Here is an 11,515-nt window from a genome sequence, read left to right as displayed (position 1 = left end):
TTGTAAGCAACGGCATATATGAGCGTTTATATATATATAGTTTGTAAGTAGCTTACAAATTATTTTCAACACAAAAACTATTTACTTGGATTTCGGGCAAACTAAAGCTGCATTGATAATTTTAAAGATAAAATATATTAACCAATTTATTGTTAACCAAGTCCATAAGTAAATTCTAAACTATCTAAGAAAGTTTTAAGCCTTACCATAAGTATGTATACTAATATTCAAAATTTAATTTCAATAACAACTAAAAGGTAATAATTAAACAATATACACTTTAAAATTCAAATGAGAAATGTAGTAAAAACTGCAGCTAAAGCCAACGAACATCTAAAGATATTTTTACTGACAATTTATAATTCAAAATTTAACATGTTAAATCTGGAAAAACATTGCTTTGTCAGTTTAAAAAAAGTACTGAAAGAATTAGTAGCATTCTTTAGAGGATTTTAGACATTTTCAGCAAAGCTAATATGTTTTTTTTTTAATCAATTATTAACCAATATAAATATAATATAATGACTTATCAAATTAATATGACTATGCCCACAAGGAAAACGGCACCGAACTGTTGAAATACATTTAGAAATAAAAAAGTAATAAAAGTGATTAAAATATTAACTGGAACATTTTACGCCACACACAATGTTAAGGAATCCGCGGAGAATCTGCATGACCTGTACCTATGAGAAGATGGAAAGAGCGAACGCTGACGGGGGAACTTCATTGAATAAAAGGAACGAGTTAATAAGTTCATGCGTTCATTTTGAAAAGCTTTATTTAAAAACTTAAGAAAATTTGATAAATACATTCCTAATTTTAACTTGTACAAGCAAATACTAAAACCGACAAAGGTAATCAATCTCAAAATTCCAAATTTATAACTCTAAAAGACTTTTTAATCCTAACTTATAATTACGTCACAATAATATAGTTGGATTTTTTTAAATAGTAAAAGCCGTAATTCATTTAACTGTTTTAGTTGCAAGAGTTTTTTGCTGTTCACAAATTTTACAAGCCTGCTAATTGTAAGTACAGTAACCTCTCGCTTATTTACGCATATTATGTCCACAGAAAAATGCGTTAAGATACGAGATATCGTAAAGATACGAGAGGTAACAAATATCAGGGGCGTAGCGTGGGGAGGGACACTGACGCATGCGTGCCACCTAAAAAAAGAAAAGGTAAAAAAAAAGAATGTAATATCTTTATCCTTTATAGTTTATTTTTCTGCTTAATTTGCCTTTTTTCAACTATGTTTATCTAGTATTCAAAAAGTTAAAAAAAATTTTGAATACCAATTAGTGAAAAGTCAGGAAAATTACCCAATATACTGATTTGGTGCGCAAACGAAAGTGCGCACCAATGTTGATGAAAAACTCCATAAGGAAAAATTTTATAAATTCATAAACTCATAAGAATTTAGACTCAAAAAGTACGCAACTAATTAGTGCACCACTGTTGTATAACCTTATGACAGATTTTTCTACAAAAAGTTTACAAAAATACGTCACGCTTAAAGGAAAAGTAGCAATTTTAGATGTTTTTTTTTATGCTACAATAAATGTTAAGACTACTGCTAGTTTTCTGAACTTTATTTTTGTGAACATTAAAGAAAGAACGTGTCGGCATATGAGAAATAAACTTTATTTTTAATTTTAAACAAATACAATCAGATGAATTAAATTTAAAAAGTGTACTTTTAACTATTTTACAAAGTTGTGATAAACTGTAACAACAGTTATAAAGTTGGTCTATTTTAAATTCTGTGTAACTTTATTAAATTATGTGCATTGAGGTGTTGTTATCACTGTTGTATTGTATATTAGAGAGATTGATATTTTTTTTCGTTTATATAACAGATGCTTTCGTTTATTAAATATATTCATTTTTAAAGATATAAAGTTTACTATAATTAGTAAAAACAACTTTTATTTAGTAAGTTTACATTTGTGCAAGTATAAGTAATTCTAATGAAATTTATACAATTTTTTAATTGTTTAGTTTTGTAATGTATAAGTATTTTTTATTTATTATGGTTGATCATACCAATTCGATCATCAGACCACAAGCCTTCGGTAGACCGAGACCGGTTTCGTCCTGCAAATGGTTGCTTCATGCTTGCATGTATTAACCGTTTGTAGATTGAAGACTGCAATTTTTTCGGTTATGACTGACTTATAAGTCCTAATCATCACGAAACCGGTCTCAGTCTACCGAAAGATTGTGATCTGATGATCGAATTGGTATGATCAACCCTTATATTTTTTTAATCGAAATGTAGTAGTGCTTTTACCTAAGTTTTTAATGTGAATAAAATAAATTTAACACTTCTAATCAAAAACATTAAATATTTACTTATAATAAGTATAACTAATAATTATTACAGTTAGCTGTGAAAACTTCTCTAATTTTAGTTAGCATAATCAGTTGCTAATCACTTTATAAATAGAATTATAGGTCAGCCAAATAAAAATGCTCTTGTTTTTGAATAAGGAAAATTACAACATATTTGCTTTTACGAAACAAGACAAAAACAAATTCATTTTACTACATATGCTTTTAGTAGCATTTCGTTAACAGATACCATCATTAAATAGTAATTGAAGTTTATAAACGCAATAATGCCCTCACTTTCACAAGCATTGTTGGTTCAGTGGTAGAATTCTCGCCTGCCACGCGGGAGGCCCGGGTTCGATTCCCGGACAATGCACTTTTGATCGAATATTTTGATTAATATAATAATTATTACGCATAAGAATTTTTGCTTGTGTATATTGCTAAAAATAAAGAATTAAGCCGAATAAAAAAGCTTTTTGTCATTGCCACAAATAAGTATTCTCCAAACAAGGTCCATAGATTGTCGTCTTTTTTCGTTTAAATTTAAAACCAAAAAGCTTTATGTATTTATTTAAGCCATAAAAATACTCTATGAATAAAGACACTTTCTATGGATTTTAACAGATAATAAAAAGGTGCGCCCAACGTGGGGCTCGAACCCACGACCGTTGGATTAAGAGTCCAACGCTCTACCGACTGAGCTAGCCGGGCACGTCTTAAATAACTTTACACAGTTTATAAAGCCTTTGTGACGAAGCTATGACGTAATATTCCTTTAACTGACATCAAAAAGGGCTCGTCCGGGATTTGAACCCGGGACTTCTCGCACCCAAGGCGAGAATCATACCCCTAGACCAACGAGCCACCTGTCTTAAGAAGGCTTGTTTAGTGTATAAATCTAACATGTATTGTGACGTAATATTGAAAATGCTTTCGCGGTATTTACCAAAATTGTTTGTTTTATTGTTACATAAAGCCAGTCTTTTTGTTGAAATGTAATTAACAGTAATTGTCATTACAGCTTATATTGTCTCTTAAAAAAATTTAAATTCTAAAACTATAACTAGTGATTTTTATTCGAAATTCCAGTTTTTTTTTCAAAATTTATCTTACCCCAGGATTCCAGGTTTTTAGCAAACCTGTCAAATGTAAAGAAAATACTTCCTTACCAACAATTCTGTTTGTATTAGAACTTTGATTAGTAAACATAAATTAGTTTAATTCAAAACTTTGTAACAAAACAATGTTTCACTCGCTTGGACAAAATCAAACGAGATCATCAGTTGAAAAAAATCTGTAAAATTGATTTTACATAAACATGCAAGAAGACATTAGGCTAGTAAATTAACTGATAAATTTAATTAGGCAAATTATCCTATTGTACTAGTTAATTAAATGATAAATTTCAGCTTAAATAAATTTCAAAGTTATAATTTTTTGCCAACTAATCTTATTTCTAATGCGTTTTTCAGCAGAAAACTCACGGAATCTAATGAGTTGTGAAACTTTTTATGCGTGGCTTCTGGCTGACACCAATAATAGTTTAAATACCTTTAAAAAAGAATTTGGAAGTTTAAATAAAAAAAAAGGTTATGTTTTAAATAACAATGTTTTAAATATTTATAAACTGACTTAATTTACATGCTAAGGTTTATAATAATAATAACTAAACTAGTTTTTAACAGAGATAGAATGTAATCTTTAGTAGTAGAATTTTATTTAACTATAATTAATTTATTACTCTCTTTCAAAATATTTTTTCACTATTATTTCGTTTTTACTTACGGTATTTTTACTGTTCATAATAAAGTAAATTTAAATTAAATTTTAATAATTTTTTGTCAACTTAAGTACTAATTTAAGTCGTAATTTAAACATTTTGTATATTGTTTAGATTTAAGTGAAGGTTTTAAAGAAGATTACCTGGGCGAGATTTGATTAACCTGTGACTTGTTATACAAATAAACAGTTCTGTTTAATTATTAGTGACTTCTTTTGCTATAGGACTAAGAAAAAATTTATTAATGATGTGAAATTAAGACGTTTAATCGACGTAACATACTTTTGCGGTTTGTTATATGACATATTTGTTTTAATACCTAGGTTATACCTAAAAATCATGCTTTTTCACTTAATATAACAAAAATATTAAAATTCTCCTAGGGTTTGTTTGAATTCCATTATTTTAATAGGCCAATGCGAGTAGTAAAACAATTTGTAAAATTTATTAAAATGAAACTTAAAACTAACCTACTATAAAACGTTAATACATTAGTGAGCAATAATACAACATTTACAACAGACTTACAATGTAGTTTTTAGACTGTAATATAAAAGTTTTTGTATCTGAATATTACAATTGTAAAGGTTTACTTTTTAAAATTTGCTCGTGTTAAAATTATTATAGTCACGTGAATTTATTATAAGATCCAACTTATAACTGCTTACTTTAAAATCCTACAAATTGTAGTTCAAAGTATTGTAAAGTTAAAGATTTAGTGAATTGTATATGATTAACGAAAAACGTCTGTTAAAGTAGATAGAAAAAAACAATTATATGAAACAATGAAAATAAATTGAAATTATGTGTAATATGAAATATCAAAAAATGAAGAAATCAAAATAAATTAAACTTATGTGAATTTAATACTAAAATTAAAATTTATACTAACAATGTTTTTTACGTAACACATTAAAATCATAATGTTTTAAAGAAACTAAAAAAGAAAAAATATGTTTTATTAACTTTGTTAGGACTAGCTTGTTTTTGCATGAAATCCTGTTTAAAAATAAAAACAACATAAACAAGTAGAATGGGTAAAACGATCGGGTTAAATTGGGTTGGAATGAACGGGTTAGAAGTGAACGGGTTAGAAGTGATCGGGTTAGAAGTGATCGGGTTAGAAGTGATCGGGTTAGAAGTGATCGAGTTAGAAATGATCGGGTTAGAAGTGATCGAGTTAGAAGTGATCGGGTTAGAAATGATTGGGTTAGAAGTGATCGGTTTAGAAGTGATCGGGTTAGAAATGATCGGGTTAGAAGTGATCGGGTTAGAAATGATCGTCGGGTTAGAAGTGATCGGGTTAGAAGTGATCAAGTTAGAAATTATTGGGTTATAAGGGATCGGGTTAGAAATGATTGGGTTAGAAGTGATCGGGTTATAAGTGATCGGGTTAGAAGTGAACAGCGGGTTTAGAAATGATCGGCTCCCAAAAATTCAATATTAAACTCTAACATTTTTGTATGATAAAATATTAAAGCTTTCATGCTATAAGAAAATATTAAGTGGTTTTATAAATTCTACAGTTAATTCATTATTATAACGTAATAATACTATTAAAGATTACATTCTATCTCTGTTAAAAACTAGTTTAGTTATTATTATTATAAACCTTAGCATGTAAATTAAGTCAGTTTATAAATATTTAAAACATTGTTATTTAAAACATAACCTTTTTTTTTATTTAAACTTCCAAATTCTTTTTTAAAGGTATTTAAACTATTGTTGGTGTCAGCCAGAAGCCACGCATAAAAAGTTTTACAACTTATTAGATTCCGTGAGTTTTCTGCTGAAAAACGCATTAGAAATAAGATTAGTTGGCAAAAAATTATAACTTTGAAATTTATTTAAGCTGAAATTTATCATTTAATTAACTAGTACAATAGGATAATTTGCCTAATTAAATTTATCAGTTAATTTACTAGCCTAATGTCTTCTTGCATGTTTATGTAAAATCAATTTTACAGATTTTTTTCAACTGATGATCTCGTTTGATTTTGTCCAAGCGAGTGAAACATTGTTTTGTTACAAAGTTTTGAATTAAACTAATTTATGTTTACTAATCAAAGTTCTAATACAAACAGAATTGTTGGTAAGGAAGTATTTTCTTTACATTTGACAGGTTTGCTAAAAACCTGGAATCCTGGGGTAAGATAAATTTTGAAAAAAAAACTGGAATTTCGAATAAAAATCACTAGTTATAGTTTTAGAATTTAATTTTTTTTAAGAGACAATATAAGCTGTAATGACAATTACTGTTAATTACATTTCAACAAAAAGACTGGCCCTATGTAACAATAAAACAAACAATTTTGATAAATACCGCGAAAGCATTTTCAATATTACGTCACAATACATGTTAGATTTATACACTAAACAAGCCTTCTTAAGACAGGTGGCTCGTTGGTCTAGGGGTATGATTCTCGCCTTGGGTGCGAGAAGTCCCGGGTTCAAATCCCGGACGAGCCCTTTTTGATGTCAGTTAAAGGAATATTACGTCATAGCTTCGTCACAAAGGCTTTATAAACTGTGTAAAGTTATTTAAGACGTGCCCGGCTAGCTCAGTCGGTAGAGCGTTGGACTCTTAATCCAACGGTCGTGGGTTCGAGCCCCACGTTGGGCGCACCTTTTTACTATCTGTTAAAATCCATAGAAAGTGTCTTTATTCATAGAGTATTTTTATGGCTTAAATAAATACATAAAGCTTTTTGGTTTTAAATTTAAACGAAAAAAGACGACAATCTATGGACCTTGTTTGGAGAATACTTATTTGTGGCAATGACAAAAAGCTTTTTTATTCGGCTTAATTCTTTATTTTTAGCAATATACACAAGCAAAAATTCTTATGCGTATTAATTATTATATTAATCAAAATATTCGATCAAAAGTGCATTGTCCGGGAATCGAACCCGGGCCTCCCGCGTGGCAGGCGAGAATTCTACCACTGAACCAACAATGCTTGTGAAAGTGAGGGCATTATTGCGTTTATAAACTTCAATTACTATTTAATGATGGTATCTGTTAACGAAATGCTACTAAAAGCATATGTAGTAAAATGAATTTGTTTTTGTCTTGTTTCGTAAAAGCAAATATGTTGTAATTTTCCTTATTCAAAAACAAGAGCATTTTTATTTGGCTGACCTATAATTCTATTTATAAAGTGATTAGCAACTGATTATGCTAACTAAAATTAGAGAAGTTTTCACAGCTAACTGTAATAATTATTAGTTATACTTATTATAAGTAAATATTTAATGTTTTTGATTAGAAGTGTTAAATTTATTTTATTCACATTAAAAACTTAGGTAAAAGCACTACTACATTTCGATTAAAAAAATATAAGGGTTGATCATACCAATTCGATCATCAGATCACAATCTTTCGGTAGACTGAGACCGGTTTCGTCCTTATTAAGACTCATCAGTCATTCACAAACGAAAAACGTGTAGTCTTCAATCTACAAACGGTTAATACATGCAAGCATGAAGCAACCATTTGCAGGACGAAACCGGTCTTGGTCTACCGAAGGCTTGTGGTCTAATGATCGAATTGGTATGATCAACCCTTTCGTTAAACTTGAGCTTGTCTCACGGCATACGAAAGTCCAGGCTTCTGCTCTGCTAACTTTCGCTGATTTTTTTTAAGATTAAAAATATCAGTTCACAAGTTTGTATTTTATGTATGTAAATTTTAGTTATAACTCCACTATCATTGCTTTAAAAGAAAAAAATAATTATCGACGAAGTTAATTAATTTAAATACAAGCTAAATAAAAATAAAATTATTACTTTTAATATATAAAAAGTTTAAATTTGTACTATATTTTTTAAACTTAACCCTTTTATAAATATATTAGCTTAATTAGTTCATATTGAAAACAAAACAATCAATTCTATAGACTTTTTCAATCTTAAGCATTAACTGTACTGTTAATTTAAATTTGATAGTGTTTTGGTAAAAATTTAAAAAGAAACCTTATAAGTTAGGTATACGTACTAATAGAATTTCTGTGAATATGTCAACTAAAATTTTAATTATTTTAAGAAAATTTTAATTAAAGTAAAAAAGGGACATTTTGTTTAGATTTAAGTTTAATCTGTATTATATTTTACTAGAAATTTTAACCAACTTAAATTTATAATTAGTCTTAAATCAGTAACAAAGTATTTTACAAACCTAAACTTACCTTTATTACTTTTTGTAGCAGCTTTTTCTTTTTGAAACTCGAAGTTTTCATCTGAAAAATTTTTAAGTTTACACACAAAAAAGTTCTAAACACAAACATAAACCATAAAAAACTAAACATAAAACTAGTGTAAAATTTAAAAACGTGAATTAATTCGATTGCTATGTTATAGCACAAAAATTATTTTCAAAATTTTTTGAAAGAAATACTATTTATAACCGTTTACTCAATGAAAGTGCAAAATGAGAATGTAAAAAACTAAAACAAACTAAGCTTTACTTTTTTTCTATTATTATATTAAATTTTAATTTATTTTATACACTTTTCGTTTCATACAAATCTTTGACCGAATTTTACAAAACCAAAAGGGTTGAAACTTGAAAATTAAAAATAAAATCATAAAAGTTTCACAAATGCAGCTGATTAATATATCAAGGTACTTTACTAGATAGTTGCAGATACATAAACAACCTTCTTATAACATTTATAACTTAAGAATAAATTACTTTAAGTAATACATGTTATTTGTAACTTAAGCATTGTAAGCTACCAGTAATTAAGACAGGCAGTTTATTTCATTTAATTGGAGACCACATATTTAAGAGCTCATTTATATTTAACCCCATATACTTACTCTGTATTGAAATTAAATATACACCCGTGTTTATAACCTCTCGTTTTAAATAGGTTTTTTGAATCAACTTTTCAGAAAAGATAGTTTACTAAAAGTAACTAAACAAAGTCAAGTTACAGCTACTAAAAAGCTGTTTGAAATTACGGTTTTTTTAGAAGAGGTGTTTACAACACGCCCTAGATTTACAAATTTTTAAATTACTTTTTGCAGCGATTGGTTGTGTTTTTAGTATATGACGTAGGTTTGTGAGAGATTTTTATTCGTAGTTGATACAATCTATTTTTTCAATTGATACTTTACCTAAAAATTGGCAAAAATCTCTTTAATCAATTAAATTTCTTTTTTTCAAAGTCTACAAAAAATATGTTGCTAAAATTCGGGAAACTTGCTTTTTAGCTTATGTATTTGATTGATATATACGCATGAATGATAATAATAAATCTATTAATAATATTAACTTTTAGACTAGAGCAAAAATGTTTTCAAATAGTCTAATAAGTGATTGTGTATATAAGCAAGAACTTTTATAGTTTATCTTTGAATAATATAACATTTGCCGTTTTGACTGTGGGAAGTAAAAAAATTTATTAATTAAGCTGAACAAATACTAACAAGATTGTCAAAAATATAAAACCACGAGTTTTACCAACATAATATTTGCACGTGGCTATGACTAATATACTCGAGTGTTTGTTTCAAAAATATTCACAAAAATGTTTATGTTTTGTTCTTCATAAAATGATTTAAAATAAAATATAAATTATACACTACGTACTTTTAAAAACCATTACAAAAATTTTAAACACATACCTTGAAATATACTAATACATAAAAACGTATTAATTTACCTTATATTATAAGGATGGACAAAGGTTCAATCTTTTATAGTTCAGATGGTTCTAATGTAAATATTTTTATTTTACCTTTAGAATTATAAAAACCTACATTATAACTTCTTTCTTTTTCTTTAAATTTAAGTTACTTTAAGATATTTATACTATAAAAATCTTTGTTAGAACTTAAATTGTCATGTTGCCATACCAGAGTATAGTTTTACTAAAAGAAATATTTTTCGGATGTCAAATAATTTAAAAAACTTGTCAAAACAAAACAAATAATTAAACATTTTTTGGCACTATAATAAATTCTTTCAAACAATATAAATAAGACTCAATTTTTGAGAATAAAATATATTTCATGCTTCTTTCGTCAGTTGTATACTAAGCAATAAAAATAAAATTTCAAATCTAGCTTATATAGTTTAGTAAAACTTATATTATTATTTATTATTATAATATTAAACTTATAAAAATTGTTTTCACATTTATGATTTAATTAAACTTGAAGCTACTTGTATTTTGTTAAGAAAACCTAAGTTGTGTAAACATAAAGATTTTGATTATACTGTTTTGCTGTTTTCTTAAGTTGTTTTATAAGTTGTTGGTCTGTTTTATTAATTTTTTTAGTTGCATTGTAATTAGAAGTACTTATGTATTGTTAATTACGTCAATTGCATTTTAACTATATAAGCTAGATTTGAAGTTTTATTTTTATTGCTTAGTATACAACTGACGAAAGAAGCATGAAATACATTTTGTCCTGAAAAATCGAGTTTTATTTCTATTGTTTGAAAAAAAAACAAAATAAACACCATTATTTTAACACCACAAAATACAAACAAAATTACAATGTAACAACATACTTGGTTGAATTGCATCATGTAATTTTGTATCGACTCTCGCAGATTCTTGCCGAAAATTGTCGGTGGCGTTTCTATCTCGCGCGGGTCTGTACCAGCCAATTTATCCATGGAAAGGAAGTTATTCTCGCGTCCACAAGAGCAGATCAAAACTCAGCAGCTGCTTTGTAACGTACCTGTGAAAGTAAGAAAAGAAAGTTAAGTTTCTGTGTAAATATGATGAAAAACAATTTATTAGTGGTACCTGTGAAAATATAGTGAAAGAGATCTGAGAAATTATGGTTACTTACGTTAAGTTTGTGCGAAAATATGACAAACAGTAATTACTTGTATTGAGAGGGTTATGAAAAGATGACAAATAATTATGTATTTTTAAAAGTTAGTGAAAATTAGTTTTTACAATCTATTTAAAATTTATAAATTATTATAATAAATGCTTTCATAAACTTTTTCAAAACCGTTTATACCGTAAAACAATAATTAATTCTACATTAATAAAGTTTCACCAAAAAAGTTAACACCCTTGCTCATTATGCAGCAAATAAGAGAATTTATTACAAAAAATATCGGCGGCCTAACAGGTGGTCTAGTGGTTAGGATTCGTGGTTCTAACCCACGCAGCCCGGGAACATTTTACTTGGAATATTATCAAGAACATATGTATTAAAAATGGTCAAGTCCAAAAAGTAATTTTTACCAACGTTTCAAATTATTTCAGCACAATACTTCACTATAGAGTTTAAACATTTATACTGGTCGAATTCGACTATGGGTGTTCAATGATCGTTACAAGTTTTAAATCGGCCAGTTTCCCGGTATAATATTAAATGCTGATTAATCTACTTACGAAATAACCCCTAAGGGCTTGTTTGC

At 27.7% G+C, this 11,515-nt stretch overlaps 6 non-coding genes across 6 annotated transcripts; 3 read left to right on the top strand and 3 right to left on the bottom strand.

Annotated features, from left to right (window-relative positions):
• Nucleotides 1–2,645: 2,645 nt before the first annotated feature.
• On the top strand, nucleotides 2,646–2,716 carry Trnag-gcc (transfer RNA glycine (anticodon GCC)). The gene has a single exon. It is a non-coding gene; the product is annotated as a tRNA-Gly (tRNA).
• A 265-nt stretch (nucleotides 2,717–2,981) lies between these two features.
• Trnak-cuu (transfer RNA lysine (anticodon CUU)) lies at nucleotides 2,982–3,054 on the bottom strand. Its single transcript has one exon. It is a non-coding gene; the product is annotated as a tRNA-Lys (tRNA).
• An 81-nt stretch (nucleotides 3,055–3,135) lies between these two features.
• Nucleotides 3,136–3,207, bottom strand: Trnap-ugg (transfer RNA proline (anticodon UGG)). Its single transcript has one exon. It is a non-coding gene; the product is annotated as a tRNA-Pro (tRNA).
• A 3,313-nt stretch (nucleotides 3,208–6,520) lies between these two features.
• Nucleotides 6,521–6,592, top strand: Trnap-ugg (transfer RNA proline (anticodon UGG)). The gene has a single exon. It is a non-coding gene; the product is annotated as a tRNA-Pro (tRNA).
• Nucleotides 6,593–6,673: 81 nt separating this feature from the next.
• Nucleotides 6,674–6,746, top strand: Trnak-cuu (transfer RNA lysine (anticodon CUU)). The gene has a single exon. It is a non-coding gene; the product is annotated as a tRNA-Lys (tRNA).
• Nucleotides 6,747–7,011: 265 nt separating this feature from the next.
• Trnag-gcc (transfer RNA glycine (anticodon GCC)) lies at nucleotides 7,012–7,082 on the bottom strand. Its single transcript has one exon. It is a non-coding gene; the product is annotated as a tRNA-Gly (tRNA).
• Nucleotides 7,083–11,515: the final 4,433 nt, after the last annotated feature.

The sequence above is a fragment of the Thalia democratica genome, chromosome 6 (genome assembly GCF_965202585.1).
Source record: "Thalia democratica chromosome 6, ktThaDemo2.hap1.1, whole genome shotgun sequence".
Classification (NCBI taxonomy): Eukaryota; Metazoa; Chordata; class Thaliacea; order Salpida; family Salpidae; genus Thalia; species Thalia democratica.
The sequence above is the reverse complement of the archived record's forward strand: the minus strand, read 5'-3'. Positions and strand labels throughout refer to the sequence as shown.